The following is a 21,592-nucleotide window of genomic DNA, read 5'->3' on the forward strand; positions in this document are numbered from 1 at the left end:
CCAACAAGATGAGACTCATTTTCTTGTTTAATCCTTATAACAATCCTGTGAAATCAGTATATATGGTCATACTTTATATTTAAGCTTAGGAAGACTAATTAGTTCAATCAAGGTCACAAAGCCAGGACAAGTGGTAGGTTTATCAATTGAATCCAAGTCTGTGTGACTCTCAAGTTCATGTGAGTTCCAGTCAGCCATAATTGGGAAAAAGCACAGGCCACTAAAAAAATAAATGATAAAGCAGATATTACTGGTTGGCATTGTAGCAATAGTAGACATAGCATTTCTGCCTTCTAGAGAGTTTTATTGCAGCTTAGATCTAGGAAGACCCAGCATGGTCAAAGTTCTGGGAAAAAAAGGAATAAACAAGACATCCCGAGAAGATGGTTTTAGAAATAGTAGTAATCAAGAATGATCTTGCTGCCAACCTATTGAAGTAAACAATGAGTAAGATCAGTTTAGACCAGGTTCATTTTTATCCAAAGGAAATTTTCATTCAACATTTTTTAGGAGCTGACTGTGTAAGCTACAAAGAAGAATGAGCCTGTTTTTGAGGAGCTTTCAGTCTATTGATGGTTGGGATTAGGGAAAATGACTAGAATTCTAAATTCTAAGTCATGTTTGTACAAGGAAAGTAGCAAGAAAATAATTCATCTCTTTTAAGAGAAGATTTCTGCTCTACTCTGGAAAAAAAAGTAATGTTCCTCAGCAAACCAAAGGTTTGAAGCGTAGAATGTTCTCTTGTGTTTTTTTCAAATTGAAATGTCTGCAATTCTAAATCATCCTTTTAGTTAATGTTTACTGAGAATTTGCTCTTTTATAGGCACTATTTATGGATACAAAAGAGAGGGCAGGCTGGTTAAACATGATGGATGAACCGGAACCACAAATAATAAGAGTAAAAGAATTTTATAAAAGATATAAACCAACAAGGACAAAGTGAATGAGAGAGGTAATAACAGCAGCAAGAAAGTCAGGTACAAACTGAAAGGAAGACTAAGTGACAGGTTATATAGTGAATGGTGTTCCATCTTTACCTTTTGGAGAATGCTGGCAACCAGAGATACATCTTTTTGCGTCCACGGTGTCTAGAAAACAGCAGATTCTCAGTAAATGTTAACACAAGATTGGTGGATTTTTTTTTCCTCTGGGAAAATGGAATATCCCTAAAAAGAAAGGAAGAAAGAAAAAAAAAACTTAGAGATACTGGCATTTGGAGGCCTGCTAATTAATTAGCCCACCAGTTGGTCCCAATGCATACATAGTAAGTTTTTGATCAGCTTTTCGATGATTCCTAAGAGACAAATCTAAATGGAACTAAAGAGGAAAGATTTTAACATGAAAAGTAGAGACCAAAACAGGTGACAGGAATAGGGAACTTGTAAGAAACACGGCAATTCAGAGAACAGAAGATAACTTTTAAACATAATTTAATATCCTCAAATTAATAAAAAAGATATTACATCTATGAAAAAAGATATTGCAAAAAGAAAAAATACAGAAAAATAGAGACCTTTTAAATTTAAAAATACGATAGCATAAATAAAAATTTAATAGGTTTAGAAAAACAAACTTGAAGAAATCATCAAGAAAACAGGGCATATATTCAATATTCTTCGCCTACACCACAATTCAAAGGCGTCAGCTCTTCTTCGGTCTTCCTTATTCATTGTCCAGCTTTCACATGCATAAGAGAATTGAAAACACCATGGCTTGGGTCAGGTTCACCTTAGTCTTCAAGGTGACATCTTTGCTTTTCAACACTTTAAAGAGGTCCTTTGCAGCAGATTTGCCCAATGCAATGCATCTTTTGATTTCTTGACTGCTGCTCCCGTGGCTGTTGATTGTGGATCCAAGTAAAATGAAATCCTTGACAACTTCAATCTTTTCTGCATTTATGATGATGTTGCATATTGGTCCAGTTGTGAAGATTTTTGTTTTCTTTATGTTAAGGTGTAATCCATACTGGAGGCTGTGGTCTTTGATCTTAATCAGTAACACCTTTAAGTCCTCTTCACTTTTAATAAGCAAGGTTGTGTCATCTGCATAAAGCAGGTTGTTAATGAGTCTTGCTCCAATCCTGATGCCCTGTTTCTTCTTCATGTAGTCCAGCTTCTCGTATTATTTGCTCAGCATACAGATTGAATAGGTATGGTGAAAGGATACAACCCTGATACAAACCTTTCTTGACTTTAAACAACACTATCCCCTTGTTCTGTTCCAATGACTGCCTCTTGATCTATGTACAGGCTCCTAATAAGCACAATTAAGTGTTCTGCAATTCCCATTCTTTTCAATGTTATCCATAATTTATTACGATCCACACAGTCAAATGCCTTTGCATAGTCAATAAAACATAGGTGAGCATCTTTCTGCTATTCTCTGCTTTCAGCCAGGATCCATCTGACATCAGCAGTGATATCCCTGGTTCCACATCCTCTTCTGAATCCAGACTGATTTTCTGGCACTGCCCTGTCAATATACTGCTGCAGCCACTTTTGAATGCTCTTCTGCAAAATTTTACTTGTGTGTGGTATTAATGATATTTTTTCTCTAATTTCTGCATTGGGTCAGATCACTTTTCTTGGGAATAGGCATAAATATGGATCTCTTCCAGTCGGTTGGCCAGGTAGCTGTCTTCCAAATTTCTTGGCATAGAGAAGTGAGCACTTCTAGTGCCGCATGCATTTGTTGAATACTCAATTGGTATTCCGTCAACACCTGGAGCCTTGTTTTTTGCCAATGCCTCCAGTGCAGCTTGGAGTTCTGATCATATGCTACCTTCTGAAATGGTTGAACATCAACCAATTCTTTTTGGTATTGTGACTCTATGTATTCCTTCCATTAGGAAGCCTCGGATAAGGAGTAGATTCTAAAGGTTTCCAGAGAAAAAAAAAATCTATTTTATGGACTGTTGAGTCAATACCTAAATAATTGAATTTTCCCTTTCCTCGTCCAGGTATTTTCCTTTTTCGTGATTCATCCCCTCCTTTTGGTAAAGCAAGTCCTCTAGTAGTCACCTGAGAATAAATAAATGTTAGGTAAGTAATTTGCCAGTCTGAAATGATTTTTATTCTATGCACATATTCAACTGATAGTTGAAATATCAATTATTATAAGTGGAAATTATCTAAATTATAAGGTAAAAAAAAATTTTGTATCTCCCAGTTTTTATGGTATTGCTCAATTGTTGTCTGTCAGTTTTGCTGGGCTATAAAACCAAACCAAATCCATTGCCGTCGAGTTGATTCTGACTCATAGCAACCCGATAGGATAGGATAGAGTAGAACTAACCCATAGAGTTTCCAAGGCTGTAAATCTTTACAGAAGCAGGCTGCTACATCTTTCTTCCACTGAGTAGCTGGTAGGTTTGAACTGCTGACCTTTTGGTTAGCAGCTGAGTGCTTAACCACTGTGCCACCAAGGCTCCTTTGGAATTGCTCTAACGACTATTGCTGACATTTTCCCAAACTTTTATATCTAACACCCTGAAGCGAAAAAACTGTAAAAAAAAAAAAAAAAAAACTCACAGTCAACTCAATTCTGACTCACTGCAACCCTGCAGGCAGAGTAGAACTGCCCCTTAGGGTTTCCAAGGAGCAGCTGGTGGATTCGAACTGCCAATCTTTTGATTAGCAGCTGAGCTGTTAACTGCTGTGCCGCCAGGGCTCCTTGCTGGGCTGTAAGCCATGCTTATTCATGATACATTTTTCTCTCTGGAAGCCTTTAGAATCTTCTCTTTATCACAGGCATTCCAAAATTTATGTTGTTATCATGCCTGAGTGTTGCTCTTTTTCACTCACTTAGCAGGAAACTCATATTCTTCTGTTATAGGACATTTTCTTCTCTTATTTCTTTATTTCCTCTCCTCAGTTATAGAGGGAAGCAAAGGCTGGGTAAGCTCACTCACTCCCTTTGTTTTAGAGAGTAAGGTTATTGTTATTAGAATGAGTAGGCCAGGCTCTTAATAGAAGTTTCTGTTACAAACTGTCTCTTTAATGGCTCCATTATTTATCTTGGTAGCATGTTCTTTATCTAGAGGAACACTCAGTACTTGGATCAGCTACAAGCAGCATCATTTATGTGTGAATATAATTCATGCAAGTAAGCTCAATTAAAGGAGCCATTTACCTTAGAAGCTGCTGACGGTTCCTCCAAAATGGCTTTAACTTGGAAAAGAGCATCATTCCACATCTCTCATCTACTAACTCAAAGGCAAAATTTCGGGGTGGTCATTCGAGGGCAGTGCTTTCCAGCATGTGTTTCAGAATCACCTACCTAGAACCATCTGGACTATTTACTAAAACTATAGATTACCCAATACCAAACTTGCCTTTCGTTTTTGAGTGCATCCTTACTTACACTACAAGATGCTCCAGCCTCCTCTTGGATTTCCCCTCGCCCAATTCTACAGCCAATCATATCTCCAAGCCACGTATATTTTAAAGAAGAATATTTCAGGGTAAATGCCATTATAATGATTCAGCATCGCCTAGGTGAAGGTTTCAGCAAAAAGATCAGAAACAAATCCAGGCACTTGTGTTCTTCCTAAATTGGAAATTACCATCCTGGATGAACCACTAAAGTTTCCTTGAAATCCAGTCACAGTACCCATCCATTACATGAACTATCCTTGAAATACATGGTGGAGATGGAGACTTGATCCTAGATCTGTGTGCTGTAAATTTTGAGGAGGGCATCCAGAGTGTTTCCCTTCCCTCCCATGTCACCTGCAAAGGCAGAGAGAAGCTGACAACCTGGGCATGTGGGCACTCCTGCCATGCAACACCTGCCCTTGCACAACCCCACCGTGTTTGTACTGATGAATGAAAACCAGGGCAGCTTGTGTCTATTCTTTAATTACCACAGAGATCAGCACGGTAACTTACCAAAAAAAAAAACAACTTGGCTCTCTCAAGTGTTAACAGATTCATTTAACACTAGTCGTTCCGCCTTTTTGTTTATATACTGTGATATTACCTCTTTCTGTGTCTTCCATTTGCATATTGCCAAGACTTATTAAGCTGATATGAGTTAGTCATGTCTGATACTAAATGAATTACCATTGTAGTAACTTTAGCAGATTCACTGGGGTGTGATTTATTTTAGATAAACAAACTTGCCTATAAGAAATTCTGAAGTTAAAAGCATGTTTTTAAACCTAAAATTTATAAGATGTTCTCTTATTTATATTCAATATTTTCTCAGTATATGTTTGTTTATTTTGGGTGGGGGAATAAAATACAAAAATATTCCCAGTTCCCTTTTTTGTTAGGTTTATTATTACTTTGTGTTATGGATTGAATTGTGCCCCCTGAAAATGTGTATCAATTTGGCTAGGCCATGACCCCCAGTAATGTGTGATTGTCCATCATTTTCCTATCTGGTGTGATTTTCCTATGTGTTGTAAATCCTACCTCTATGATGTTAATGAGGTGGGATAGGCAGCAGTTATGTTAATGAGGCAGGACTCAATCTACAAGATTGTGCTGTATCTTAAGCCAATCTCTTTTGAGATATAAATGAGAGAGGTGAGTAGAGAGACATGAGGACCTCATACCACCAAGAAAGCAGCACCGGGAGCAGAGCGTGTCCTTTGGACTGCAGGTTCCTGCATGGAGAATCTCCTAACCCAGGAGAAGATTGATGACAAGGACCTTCCCCCAGAGCTGACAGAGGGAGAAAGGCTTCCCCTGGAGCTGACACCCTGAAGTTGGACTTCTAGCCTACTAGACTGTGAGAGAGTAAACTCTTTGTTAAAGCCAACCATTTGTGCTATTTCAGTTATAGCAACACTAGATAACCAAGACACTTTGTATCATAGAGAAGAGAGATTTGGGCATGGTTGCTTGTTTGTCAAAAGTTGGATGTGAGATGACTTATTTTTATTTTTAGGTTTATTTTTGCTATGTCCTAAGTAGTGTTCAGTGTTGACTGTTAGATGTTAGATAAACAGCATCAGGAAGGTCTTTCCCTGCTCTGTGGTCTGGTTGTGTGCAACGGTGATTTCCCAAGCTAGTAAGACTATAAGGTGTTTTTATGCATCTTGTTAGACTTCCTCATTCCTTAGAAACTTAATTTTAGAATGGTCTATCAAGTTTTGTTGTTTTGCCTACAGATGCTAACAGTCTTAATAAAGTATCTTCCAGCATTCAGCTCCACATATAATAATGGTAGTTCAAATAATCTTCAAATCATGGTACTGAACAGTGTTGTAATAAAAATGGTGTCACAGTCTAAACCTGAGATATAGCCATGACGAACATGTTTCCCTGGTCACACTAGTCTAAGCACATAATGGAGATATTGTTAACCAATTGATATCATTCTGATTCAGTTGGGTCACCATGAGTGAGCTGACTCTAAGGCCAGTGATTTTTATTTAGCCCAACCCTAATTCTTCCTTGTGGATTCCAGAACTCCTTAAGCAGGGTTGCCTCTCCTACTAATGCTGTTTTCATGATGACGAGACGATGTCTTTTTCTTTTTCCACTCTTGATATGAGTCACATAGGTGTCCACTCTAAAAACCTTTATGTCTTTCTTCTCTAGGCATGTCTTCTGATTCTGGCCTGAGCTATATGTATACCCAGACTTCATACCTCCTAGATGCTCCCTGAGTTTTGCTATCTTGCTATTTGGCTAATATTGGCCCTGTGAATCACAACCTTTCCTAAACTGGCCATTGTCCTAATAGGTCCAATTTCTGAATTGCCACTTTTCATTCATTCATTGACTCAACAAATATTTATTGAGAACCTACTATGTGCAAGGCATCATTCTTAGGCTAGATATTCAGCATGCATAAGAAAAATACAAAACCCATCCTCAAGGATAGCACATTGTAGTAAGAAGCAACAATCAATCAATAAATAAACAAATATATATATATATACAGTTATTATTTGTTCTTAATATTGTTAGGTGCTGTCTAGTCGGTTCTGACTCATAGCAACCCTACATACGACAGAAGGAAATACTGCCCGGTCCAGTGCCATCCTCACAATTTTGCTTTGTTTGAGCCTATTATTGCAGCTACTGTGTCAATTCATCTTATTGAGGGTCTTCTTTTTCCCTGACCTTCTACTTTACCAAGCATGATGTCCTTCTCTGGGGACTTGTCCCTTCTGATAACAAAGTATGTGAGACGAAGCCTCATCTCTCCAACACAATAATTCAAAGTCATCAGTTCTGCTTCATTGTCCAGCTTTTGCATGCATATGAGGCAATTGAAAATACCATGGCTTGGATCAGGCACACCTTAGTTATTACTTGTTGCTGTTGTTAGGTGCTGTCGAGTCCATTCTGACTTATAGTGAGCCCATGCACAACAGAATGAAACACTGCCCAGTCTTGTGCCATCCTCAAATCATTGCTATGCTTAAGCCCATTGTAGCACCACTTTGTCAATCCATCTCCCTGAGGGCCTTTCTCTTTTTTGCTGACCCTCTACTTTACCAAGCGTGATGTCCTTCTCCAGGGATTGATCCCTCCTGATAACATGTCCAAAGTATGTAAGATGTACTATCACCATCCTTGCTTCTAAGGAGCATTCTGGCTGTACTTTTTCCAAGACAGTTTTGTTCCTTCCTTTGGCAGTCCATAGTATATTCAATATACTTCACCAATACCATAATTCAAAGACATCAATTCTTCTTCAGTCTTTCTTATTCACTGTCCAACTTTCACATGCATATGATGTGATTGAAAACACCATGGCTTGGGTCAGGCGCACCTTAGTCTTCAAGGTGATATCTTTGCTTTTCAACACTTTAAAGAGGTCTTTTGCAGCAGATTTGCCCAATACAAAGTGTCACTTGATGTCTTGACTGCTGCTTCCATGGGTGTTGATTGTGAATCCAAGTAAAATTAAATCTTTGAGGCGGAGCCAAGATGGCGGACTAGGCAGACGCTACCTCGGATCCCTCTTACAACAAAGACACAGAAAAACAAGTGAATCGATCACATACATAACAATCTATGAACCCTGAACAACAAACACAGATTTAGAGATGGAGAACGAACTAATATGGGGAAGCAGCGATTGTTTCCAGAGCCTGGAGCCAGCGTACCAGTCAGGTACAGCACAAGCACAGAGAGCTGCTCCACCCCCCTGAACTAACCCCGGGAGGCGGACCAGCCGGTTCCACGGGTGGTGTGGGACGCAGCCGGTAGGAGAAGTCCCTGGGAGGCAGTGACTGGTCTTGGAGCACGAAGAGCAGCGTCCCAGCCAGGGAACTGTCCCGCCGGGATTTGGACAGGACGCAGGTATGGCATAAACACGGAGAGCTGCTCCACCCCCCTGAACTAACCCCGGGAGGGGGCCCAGCCGGGTCGCGCGGGCGGCGTGGGACGCAGCCAATAGGAGAAGTCCCCGGGAGGCAGCGACTGGTATTGGAGTAGGGAGAACAGCGTCCCAGCCGGGACACTCGGTCACGGCACAAGCACGGGGAGCTGCTCCACCCATCTGAACTAACCCCGGGAGGAGGCCCAACTGGTTAGCGGAGGCGGCACGGTCACGCGGCTGGAGGGACCAGGAGTCCCCGGGAGGCAGCGACTGATTTTGGAGTCGAGAGTGCACCGTCCCAGTAGGGGAGCCTTGACGCTGGGCGTGGGGCTGGAAGCGGAGGATCTGACCATGACTCCAGCGGGCCAGACCCCCTGGGGGCAATCTCCACACAGCCAGCACAAATAGGTGATGCGCCCCGCGGGAATCTCAGATATAATAGTCATTCCAAGCAAGACAAGCAACTCTGGCTATATTCTGAGGTGCTACTCTCCTATCTCTCTGTTCCCTCCCCCACCCTCCCCAGGCGGCTTCATTAACATCCGAATAGCCTGAGCCAGAGGGAGAACTCTGATAGGGATCTGACTGCATTTTTTTTTTTAGCGGATTTTCTGGAAAACCTAGTTTCCCAGTGATGGCTCAGAGACAACAATCCATATCAAACCACTTAAAGAAGCAGACCATGACAGCTTCTCCAACCCCCCAAACAAAAGAATCAAAATCTTTCCCAAATGAAGATACAATCCTGGAATTATCAGATACAGAATATAAAAAACTAATTTACAGAATGCTTAAAGATATCACAAATGAAATTAGGATAACTGCAGAAAAAGCCAAGGAACACACCGATAAAACTGTTGAAGAACTCAAAAAAATTATTCAAGAACATAGTGAAAAAATTAATAAGTTGCAAGAATCCATAGAGAGACAACATGTAGAAATCCAAAAGATTAACAATAAAATTACAGAATTAGACAACGCAATAGGAAGTCAGAGGAGCAGACTCGAGCAATTAGAATGCAGACTGGGACATCTGGAGGACCAGGGAATCAACACCAACATAGCTGAAAAAAAAATTAGATAAAAGAATTAAAAAAAATGAAGAAACCCTAAGAATTATGTGGGACTCTATCAAGAAGGATAACCTGTGGGTGATTGGAGTCCCAGAACAGGGAGAGGGGACAGAAAACACAGAGAAAATAGTTGAAGAACTCCTGACACAAAACTTCCCTGACATCACGAAAGATGAAAGGATATCTATCCAAGATGCTCATCGAACCCCATTTAAGATTGATCCAAAAAGAAAAACACCAAGACATATTATCATCAAACTCACCAAAACCAAAGATAAACAGAAAATTTTAAAAGCAGCCAGGGAGAAAAGAAAGGTTTCCTTCAAGGGAGAATCAATAAGAATAAGTTCAGACTACTCAGCAGAAACCATGCAGGCAAGAAGGGAATGGGACGATATATACAGAACACTGAAGGAGAAAAACTGCCAACCAATGATCATATATCCAGCAAAACTCTCTCTGAAATATGAAGGCGAAATTAAGATATTTACAGACAAACACAAGTTTAGAGAATTTGCAAAAACCAAACCAAAGCTACAAGAAATACTAAAGGATATTGTTTCGTCAGAGAACCAATAATATCAGATATCAGCACAACACAAGGTCACAAAACAGAACGTCCAGATATCAACTCAAATAGGGAAATCACAAAAACAAACAAATTAAGATTAATTAAAAAAAAAAAATACACATAACAGGGAATCATGGAAGTCAATAGGTAAAAGATCACAATAATCAAAAAGAGGGACTAAATACAGGAGGCATTGAACTGCCATATGGAGAGTGATACAGGGCGATATAGAACAATACAAGTTAGGTTTTTACTTAGAAAAATAGGGGTAAATAATAAGGTAACCACAAAAAGGTATAACAACTCTATAACTCAACATAAAAGCCAAGAAAAATGTAACGACTCAACTAACATAAAGTCAAACACTATGAAAATGAAGATCTCACAATTTACTAAGAAAAACGCCTCAGCACAAAAAAGTATGTGGAAAAATGAAATTGTCAACAACACACATAAAAAGCCATCAAAATGACAGCACTAAAAACTTATTTATCTATAATTACCCTGAATGTAAATGGACTAAATGCACCAATAAAGAGACAGAGAGTCACAGACTGGATAAAGAAACACGATCCATCTATATGCTGCCTACAAGAGACACACCTTAGACTTAGAGACACAAACAAACTAAAACTCAAAGGATGGAAGAAAGTATATCAAGCAAACAATAAGCAAAAAAGAAGAGGAGTAGCAATATTAATTTCTGACAAAATAGACTTTAGACTTAAATCCACCACAAAGGATAAAGAAGGACACTATATAATGATAAAAGGGACAATTGATCAGGAAGATATAACCATATTAAATATTTATGCACCCAATGACAGGGCTGCAAGATACATAAATCAAATTTTAACAGAATTGAAAAGCGAGATAGATACCTCCACAATTATAGTAGGAGACTTCAACACACCACTTTCGGAGAAGGACAGGACATCCAGTAAGAAGCTCAATAGAGACACGGAAGATCTAATTACAATAATCAACCAACTTGACCTCATTGACTTATACAGAACTCTCCACCCAACTGCTGCAAAATATACTTTTTTTTCTAGCGCACATGGAACATTCTCTAGAATAGACCACATATTAGGTCATAAAACAAACCTTTGCAGAGTCCAAAACATCGAAATATTACAAAGCATCTTCTCAGACCACAAGGCAATAAAACTAGAGATCAATAACAGAAAAACTAGGGAAAAGAAATCAAATACTTGGAAAAGGAACAAAACCCTCCTGAAAAAAGACTGGGTTATAGAAGACATCAAGGAGGGAATAAGGAAATTCATAGAATGCAACGAGAATGAAAATACTTCCTATCAAAACCTCTGGGACACAGCAAAAGCAGTGCTCAGAGGCCAATTTATATCGATAAATGCACACATACAAAAAGAAGAAAGAGCCAAAAGCAGAGAACTGTCCCTACAACTTGAACAAATAGAAACTGAGCAACAAAAGAATCCATCAGCCTCCAGAAGAAAACAAATATAAAAATTAGAGCTGAACTAAATGAATTAGAGAACAGAAAAACAACTGAAAGAATTAACAAAGCCAAAAGCTGGTTCTTTGAAAAAATTAACAAAATTGATAAACCATTGGCTAGACTGACTAAAGAAACAGGAAAGGAAACAACCTGAATAAGAAACGAGAAGGACCACATCACAACAGAACCAAATGAAATTAAAAGAATCATTTCAGATTATTATGAAAAATTGTACTCTAACAAATTTGCAAACCTAGAAGAAATGGATGAATTCCTGGAAAAACACTTCCTACCTAAACTAACACATTCAGAAGTAGAACAACTAAATAGACCCATAACAAAAAAAGAGATTGAAACGGTAATCAAAAAACTCCCAACAAAAAAAAGCCCTGGCCCGGACGGCTTCACTGCAGAGTTCTACCAAACTTTCAGAGAAGAGTTAACACCACTACTTCTGAAGGTATTCCAAAGCATAGAAAATGACGGAATACTACCCAACTCATTCTATGAAGCCACCATCTCCCTGATACCAAAACCAGGTAAAGACATTACAAAAAAAGAAAATTATACACCTATATCCCTCATGAACATTGATGCAAAAATCCTCAACAAAATTCTAGCCAATAGAATCCAACAACACATCAAAAAAATAATTCACCCTGATCAAGTGGGATTTATACCAGGTATGCAAGGCTGGTTTAATATCAGAAAAACCATTAATGTAATCCATCACATAAATAAAACAAAAGACAAAAACCACATGATCTTATCCATTGATGCAGAAAAGGCATTCGACAAAGTCCAACACCCATTTATGATAAAAACTCTTACCAAAATAGGAATTGAAGGAAAATTCCTCAACATAATAAAGGGCATCTATGCAAAGCCAACAGCCAATATCACTCTAAATGGAGAGAACCTGAAAGCATTTCCCTTGAGAACGGGAACCAGACAAGGATGCCCTTTATCACCACTCTTATTCAACATCGTACTGGAAGTCCTAGCCAGGGCAATTAGGCTAGACAAAGAAATAAAAGGTATCCAGATTGGCAAGGAAGAGGTAAAGTTATCACTATTTGTAGATGACATGATTATATACACAGAAAACCCTAAGGAATCCTCCAGAATACTACTGAAACTAATAGAAGAGTTTGGCAGAGTCTCAGGTTATAAAATAAACATACAAAAATCACTTGGATTCTTCTACATCAACAAAAAGAACACCGAAGAGGAAATAACCAAATCAATACCATTCACAGTAGCCCCCAAGAAGATAAGATACTTAGGAATAAATCTTACCAAGGATGTAAAAGAACTATACAAAGAAAACTACAAAGCACTACTACAAGAAATTCAAAAGGACATACTTAAGTGGAAAAACATACCTTGCTCATGGATAGGAAGACTTAACATAGTAAAAATGTCTATTCTACCAAAAGCCATCTATACATTTAACGCACTTCCGATCCAAATTCCAATGTCATATTTTAAGGGGATAGAGAAACAAATCACCAATTCCATATGGAAGTGAAAGAAGCCCCGGATAAGCAAAGCACTACTGAAAAAGAAGAAGAAAGTGGGAAGCCTCACTTTACCTGACTTCAGAACCTATTATACAGCCACAGTAGTCAAAACAGCCTGGTACTGGTACAACAACAGGCACATAGACCAATGGAACAAAATTGAGAACCCAGACATAGATCCATCCACGTATGAGCAGCTGATATTTGACAAAGGACCAGTGTCAATTAATTGGGGAAAAGATAGCCTTTTTAACAAATGGTGCTGGCATAACTGGATATCCATTTGGAAAAAAATGAAACAGGACCCATACCTCACACCATGCACAAAAACTAACTCCAAGTGGATCAAAGACCTAAACATAAAGACTAAAACGATAAAGATCATGGAAGAAAAAATTGGGACAACCCTAGGAGCCCTAATACAAGGTATAAACAGAATACAAAACATTACCAAAAATGATGAAGAGAAACCCGATAACTGGGAGCTCCTAAAAATCAAACACCTATGCTCATCTAAAGACTTCTCCAAAAGAGTAAAAAGACCACCTACAGATTGGGAAAGAATTTTCAGCTATGACATCTCCGACCAGTGCCTGATCTCTAAAATCTACGTGATTCTGTCAAAACTCAACCACAAAAAGACAAACAACCCAATCAAGAAGTGGGCAAAGGATATGAACACACATTTCACTAAAGAAGATATTCAGGCAGCCAACAGATACATGAGAAAATGCTCTCGATCATTAGCCATTAGAGAAATGCAAATTAAAACTATGATGAGATTTCATCTCACACCAGCAAGGCTGGCATTAATCCAAAAAACACAAAATAATAAATGTTGGAGAGGCTGCGGAGAAATTGGAACTCTCATACACTGCTGGTGGGAATGTAAAATGGTACAACCACTTTGGAAATCTATCTGGCGTTATCTTAAACAGTTAGAAATAGAACTACCACACAACCCTGAAATCCCACTCCTGGGAATATACCCTAGAGATACAAGAGCCTTCATACAAACAGATATATGCACACCCATGTTTATTGGAGCTCTGTTTACAATAGCAAAAAGTTGGAAGCAACCAAGGTGTCCATCAACGGATGAATGGGTAAATAAATTGTGGTATATTCACACAATGGAATACTACGCATCGATAAAGAACAGTGACAAATCTGTGAAACATTTCATAACATGGAGGAACCTGGAAGGCATTATGCTGAGCGAAATTAGTCAGAGGCAAAAGGACAAATATTGTATAAGACCACTTTTATAAGATCTTGAGAAATAGTAAACCTGAGAAGAACACATACTTTTGTGGTTACCAGGGGGGGAGGGAGGGAGGGTGGGAGAGGGTTTTTTATTGATTAATCAGTAGATAAGAACTGCTTTAGGTGAAGGGAAAGACAACACTCAATACATGGAAGGTCAGCTCAATTGGACTGGACCAAAAGCAAAGAAGTTTCCGGGATAAAATGAATGCTTCAAAGGTCAGTGGAGCAAGCGCGGGGGTCTGGGGAACATGGTTTCAGGGGACTTCTAAGTCAATTGGCAAAATAATTCTATTATGAAATCATTCTGCATCCCACTTTGAAATGTGGTGTCTGGGGTCTTAAATGCTAACAAGCGGCCATCTAAGATGCATCAATTGGTCTCAGCCCACCCGGAGCAAAGGAAAATGAAGAACACCAAGGCCACACGACAACTAAGAGCCCAAGAGACAGAAAGGGCCACATGAACCAGAGACCTACATCATCCTGAGACCAGAAGAACTAGTTGGTGCCCGGCCACAATCGATGACTGCCCTGACAGGGAGCACAGCAGAGGTCCCCTGAGGGAGCAGGAGATCAATGGGATACAGACCCCAAATTCTCATGAAAAGACCAAACTTAATGGTCTGACGGAGACTAGAGGAATCCCGGCGGCCATGCTCCCCAGACCTTCTGTTGGCACAGGACAGGAGCCATCCCGGAAGACAACTCATCAGACATGAAAGGGATTGGTCAGTGGGTGGGAGAGAGACGCTGATGAAGAGTGAGCTAATTATATCAGGTGGACACTTGAGATTGTGTTGGCAACTCTTGTCTGGAGGGGGGATGGGAGGATAGAGAGAGAGGGAAGCCGGCAAAATTGTCAAGAAAGGAGAGACTGAAAGGGCTGATGCAAGAGGGGGAGAGCAAGTGGGAGTAGGGAGTGAGATGTATGTAAACTTATATGTGACAGACTGGATTTGTAAATGTTCACTTGAAGCTTAATAAAAGTAAAAAAAAAAAAAACCGTAGGGAGCAGTTCTACTCTGCACACATGGGGTCGCCATGAGTCAGAAAAAAAAAAAAATTAAATCTTTGACAACTTCAATCTTTTCTCCATTTATCATGATGTCCCTTATTGGTCCAGTTGTGAGGACTAATAAGCGACATCATGATAAACAGAGAAAAGTTATTATTTAGGTAGTGATAAAAGTCTTGAAGAAAAATAAAGCAATAAAAATGTCTGGGGGTGGGTTTAGAGTTGGGGAACTATTTTACTTAAGTTGGATCAAGGAAGACTGCTCTAAGAACACAATATTTAAACAGAAACCTAGATGAAATGAGGGAGCAACCAAGAGAAAGGTCTGGGGATAGAGCAGGCCAGGCAGAAAAGCCAGTGCATAGACTGGAGGCTTTAGTAGGTTTGGTGCCTGGGAAACAGCAAGAGAATCATAATGACTAGAACAGAAAGAGAGATGGGTAAAGGGAGGAGATAAAGTTGAGGTGGAGGAGGGAGAGGTGGGTCGTTGGATAGAATTTCAGCTTTATTTGACGTATGGCAGGCAATCGTTACAGAATTTTGAAGAGGGTAATAATGTGATCTTGATGTGAGCAGTTGTGGCTTCACCCCTTCTGTTACTTCTTGTGTGTAAACATTCACTCCTTCATTATCTCTCCTATTGAGCTCCAATGGCCCCTTTATTAAAGAGAAGAAAACATCCTTTACCCTCATTTGTTACAAACATCACATTTAACTCAAATGCTTTACCTTATAGTCCATAAACCAAACAAAACCCATTGCTGTTGAGTCAGGTCCGACTCATAGCAACCCTATAGGACAGGGTAGAACCACCCCATAGAGTTTCCAAGGAGTGCCTGGTGGATTTGAACTGTCGACCTTTTGGCTAGTAGCTGTAGCAATTAACCACTGCACCACCAGGGTTTCTGTTATAGTCCATATAAAGTTTTAATTTTATCCACATTGTCCCACTTGTTGCAGGCCTCTCTCCCCAGGAACTGGTCCAAGTCCCTGAGTCAGTTTGCAAGGCTGTTCACAGAATTCCCTCTCTCTTCTCACTCATGATTTGTTGACTCTGGAATAAGGTTTGCCAATAAACCCCCTACTGCACTTGTGGTGAGATTTTCCCCATGCAGCTCCTTGTCGTCCTTTGCAAAAACGACTCTGACAGTGCAGGATTTCCACTCTCCAGCTCCATAAGCATACAGTCATACTCTGGAATTCCTTGGTACATGCCCAAGATGAATCCTATCTAATGTGGCTTCAGAGGAGTCTTGACCTCTGGACTCATGACTCACATCATTTCATTATGGATCCTGGGTATTCTGCCCTATCCTCTACAAGAAGAGCTCCCCCTGACCTCCCAGCACCCAACATCATGCATGCTCTTGAACAATTAATTGTAAAGAGCAAATAGTCAAATGTTCTTCCCCTGAAGGTTTTTTTTTTTTAATTGTACTTTAGATGAAGGTTTACAGCGCAAACTTGTTTCTCATTAAACAATTAATACACATATTGTTTTGTGACATTGTCACCAAGCCCACGACATGTCAACACTTTCCTCTTCTCAGCCTTGGGTTCCTCATTACCAGCTTTCCTGTCCCCTCCTGCCTTCTTGCCCTTCCCCCTGGGCTGTTGAGCCTATTTAGCCTCATTTCGTTTTATGGGCCTGTCTAATCTTTGCCTGAAGGTGGACCTCAGGAGTGATTTCATTACTGAGTTATAAGGGTGTTCAGGGGTCATACTCTTGGGGTTTTTCCAGTCTCTGTCAGGCCAGTCCCTGGACATTTTTGCCTTCAGTTTCCTTATCTTCAAGTTTTCAAGGAAGATGAGTACTTTCATTTAATATCTGCTTTCCACCCGTCATTGTTTTTAATTAAACCAATAGTTATTTATTAACGGGACTCTGCAGTTGACCTCTCGTGAAAAATGAGGTGCATGCGTAAGCTAAAAAGTCAGGAATGTTAAGAACCCCAAAGAACACATGGATTTCCTTGGCGTAATTGTACCACTGAGAATTTGCATTGTCTGCAGTTTTTGTTATTGTTGTTTTTATTTTTGTCTAAGAAAGGCCTATTGTTAAAGGCTTAGGCAAATGAAATCTTCTACAACCAAAGAAGTACGAAGACTAACCAGCAACATCTTTAGACAAGCTTGTCTGACCCATTTGCAGGAAGAGTGAACATAGAAAGTGATGCGTTAGCTTTTTTATGAGAAACTCACAGTGCCTTACTATCAAGGCACTCAAATACTCAGAATATTTTAGTTCTCCTGCAGTTAGGTTTTTTGCTACATGGAACTCTGAATAAACTCTACTTCACCAGATTTTTAATTTTATACCTCCTTCTGGTTCTACTCTGATAATGTTTGTCATTTCCTGCAAACCTTTGATATGTATGTCATATTTCTTTAAAAAGGTAGCTCCTTCTTCAGTTTTAATATCAGTTCAAAGTCTCTCTCTTACTCTTCTTTTGTTTAAAATCTAAAGTATCCTATCCAGAGAAGTCTTCACTTCCTTCTCCATAAGGCTGTCCTCTGCTATTGTACATAGAAATTTCTGCTTCCGCAGAAACAATAGGTTCCTCCCTCTCTGCTCTTAATAAGGGAGGTAGATATTGTGACCGAGGATACTGGAAAAATTTTAAAACACATGAAGTGCTTAGAAAATATTTAGTCTCCAAACCTTCTTGAAATGATACAACCTACTCAACCTTGCATTTTTGCTTTAACGCTCAGGCCATGGCATTACAGGGAGTGAGACAGTCTAGAGGGGGGCTTGCCTGGACCAGCTCTGCCCCATGAGAGACTCAGGGCCGTTCCTTACGGCTGCCTTCATCAGACAACACTTGTAGAGCAAGAGCCTAAAAACGCTGCCCATTTTTTGACCAGTTTGGTTCTAAAAACCTCTTTTTATCGCTTTTTAGGTATTTTTAAAATTCTCATTATTGTAACTGCTTTGAAGTTGCTTCTTCTGTGCTTTCAGCTCTTGGTTTTAGGAACATTTGCATTTAGGATACTTATTAATTAAGTTTTAACCTTAGGTTTCTAAAGGGCTCCTTTTTTACTTCATTGTTATGTTTTGTTTTGTTTTAAACTGCACCCAGATGTGCCACATGGGGCTGGAATACACCTCATGATAGACATAATCCCAAATTCATTAACTTTCCATTTTCTTTACTTTGATGGGACCTGACAGAGAAGCACCCCCATGGAATAAGTCTTTACCCAACACCAACGACTGCCAAAAAAGAAAGAGAAAGAAAGAAACGGGGGAGGAAAGAAGGTAGAATGGGCAGAACGTGTTTAGAGATTGGAAAAAAAAATTATTGTTTGGGAGCCTGGGAATACAATTCCTGCTGCTGCCAAAAACATCCCATCAGTGACGTAAGATCTAATATCTGAGCTAAGGGGAAAACCTTGAACTCTTCGCTTCTGAGACAACATGAATTAGAATCAGAGTAGACTTCTGACAGGAAAATGAACACTGTGATCTCAGCGGGAGTCTCTGTAGGGTGGTAGCCCACTGTGTTACAAAATGACCTCTGGTAATTAAGCACATTTGGCATCTTCAGTGTGTGGGAGAAGTCATGGATGAGCAAATAGGAGGTTTTGATTTTATGTTGGAAGGAGGGTGGTCTTGCTAAGTCAGGGTCAGTAGTCGGGCAAGAAGGCAGGGACAGAAGTATGTAGTTTGGCTGACTGACATAACCCCTGAATAATCAGAAAACTGAAATCATGTCTTGACATCCTTATAATCCCACAGTTCCAGCACAAACAGGCCAACATGGAGAGGGAACTGAAGATGGAGTCATCAGTCTGGGTTATGTAAACAGAGTCACCCAGCTCCTCCGACCCACTGTGCTTCTCCCCAGTTGTGCCTCCTAGCCTCAGAGAACAAAGCAAAAACAACCTGTTCTCTTTTTCCTTACCCCTAATGCTTTGACAGAAAAAGGACTTATGGAGGATTGGGAAAACATACAGAAGATAAAAATGATATATTTCTTCCATTCATTCCAGAGAATAGACTGTCCCACCTTGGCCATGCCTTTCAGGAAGATCCACAGTCAGTCGTAGAAACTAGAGTCAAGTTACAGAAGTCACACCTTTGACAGTTAATTGTTGTCCTCTGTATTAGAGGACAATCAGCTAGAGGCCTCCACTCATGAAGATTCCTGTTCAGGCCAGGACTGACTACAGCTCTTCAACTTTCCAGAATCCTGGTTACCATCCCTTGCCCTTCACATTCTTCTGCGGGAAAGCCAGTGAGGAAGAGCACTGAGCTGTTGGAGACTCCGAGTAGGTGCAGTGGATGGCCCATCTCAGAGACTCGGACCTGTCTTTCTCCTCCCATAGGATTTGAACTTCTAAACACCATGGTGCTGCATTCCAACACCGTGTTGAGGGCCTCTCCTCTGGGTTTTATAGCTCATTTTACAAGGTCCTAAGGCTCTCATCTCCATGCCTGTGATTCCTTGGAATGTTAAGTGGTGTTTCATGAACAAGACTTTCATAGTTGAATAAATTCCTCTTTACTGAGAAACTTTTCTAAATCTTCATCATGACAATGTGCATTGTGAAACTCTGTTTTTTAATAGGTAGCATCTCCAGAGCATTTTTGACCATAAAACCTGTCTTTAAAAAAAAAAATCTCCCAAGGCTAGAGCTATGACAAACACATTTGAGGAATTTCGAAGAGCTCCTGTCTACTCTTTAAAAGCATATATTAATGATTCAGAGGAAATACAGTCCTAAAATTATAGCCCTGCTGATTTTGAACAATTTTGGTCAATGATAAGTATCAGAGCCACATCTTCAAATTTCAGTTCAAAGAATTTTTCCTGAACCCTCCCTGACTATATATCCATCACCACCTCCAGTTGCCATCAAGCCAGCTCTGACTCATGGTAGCCCCATGTGTGTCAGGGTAGGACTGTGCACCATAGGGTTTTCAATTGCTTATTTTTTGGAAGTAAATTGCCAGGTCTTTCTTTCAAGGTGCCTGTGGGTATAGTCAAACTTCCAACCTTTTGGTTAGTGTCTGAGCATATTAACCACTTGCTCCACCCAAGTACTTCTGACTATATGTAATCCTCCAACTGTATGCTGTCTTTAGTATAGATTGCTATCTATAGTTAGAGTATATACCTGAAGCATGCTAGCTGTTAAATTAGTATTAAGTCTGAGAGATCTCTATAGTGACTTGTCTTAGGACTCTGTCCTTGACCTTATTCTTTTCGCTATTTTTATCAATGACTTGAATAAAGTCATAGAATGTATACTTACCAGATATACCAGATACCCAAAACCAGGATGGATAACAAGTTTGTTGAATTAGAGTCTAGTTGCTAGAGACGGAACTGATGGACCAAATCCAATAAGCTGAAATATAACAAAACAAGGATAAATTTAAAGTCCTTTTTTTAAACCCTAAAACGCAGAATGAAGACGTGGCCAAATGTGAAAAAATACTTAGCATCTTCAATTTACTATAAGTTCAACATGAGACAATGATGAAGAAAGGGTTTAAAACCTCATGCAGGTTAGAGAACTTGTGTGAAATGCCCAGTTGAGGCAAGATGAAGGCCATTTGCATAATGTTTGCAACTCTGCAAGAAGGAGCACAGACTTGAGTGAGGCTATGTCCATAAACAACCCATTCCCTGTGAGTGAACAGACCAGTATGTGCAAGAATGAGAATGGGCGTCACACCCTACACTCCCCAGGGCAATAAGTACAGCATGAATCACTGGCATTGTTACAATTCAGGAATTGTTACACATTTAAACAGTATTCGTAACAGCCTGTTCCCAAAATCTTATAATTCAAAGTAATTTTGGTTCATTGACAACTTCCAACACTTTTCCCCACAACACCTCTCAAACTGGCCCCTGACCACTCTCTTTCTACGGACAAGAGCTTTACTAAGGCCTCAAAACTATACGGTTGAAATTACTGCGTGTTGCTGGTATGTGTGCATGTGCATGTGTGCTTGTGTGTAGCTTGTGTGTATTTATTTGTGTGTATGTGCGTTAAAGTTGGTGTCTCAACCGGATTAGTTTATATTCACAACCTGAAATCAATCATTTTGTCTATATATGTTCAATTAACATATATTGAAGATAATGCTAATAACACAGAAATTGAGATAACCTACCTGGCATGTGGAAAGTGCTCATAAATGCTCACAGCAACTTTCCTCATAATGGCCCCAAACTGGAAATAATCCAAATGCCCATCAATTTGTGAATGGATAAACGATTATGATATATTCATACAGTGGAGTCCTACTTATCAATACAAAGAAATGAACTATTAATACACACAAGTGTGTTATTTAAGTACATTTCTCTCTTCACTCAGTTCACATTTTCCTTTATATATCACAATATAATT

The sequence above is a fragment of the Elephas maximus genome, chromosome 4 (assembly GCF_024166365.1).
Source record: "Elephas maximus indicus isolate mEleMax1 chromosome 4, mEleMax1 primary haplotype, whole genome shotgun sequence".
In the NCBI taxonomy this organism is placed as follows: domain Eukaryota; kingdom Metazoa; phylum Chordata; class Mammalia; order Proboscidea; family Elephantidae; genus Elephas; species Elephas maximus.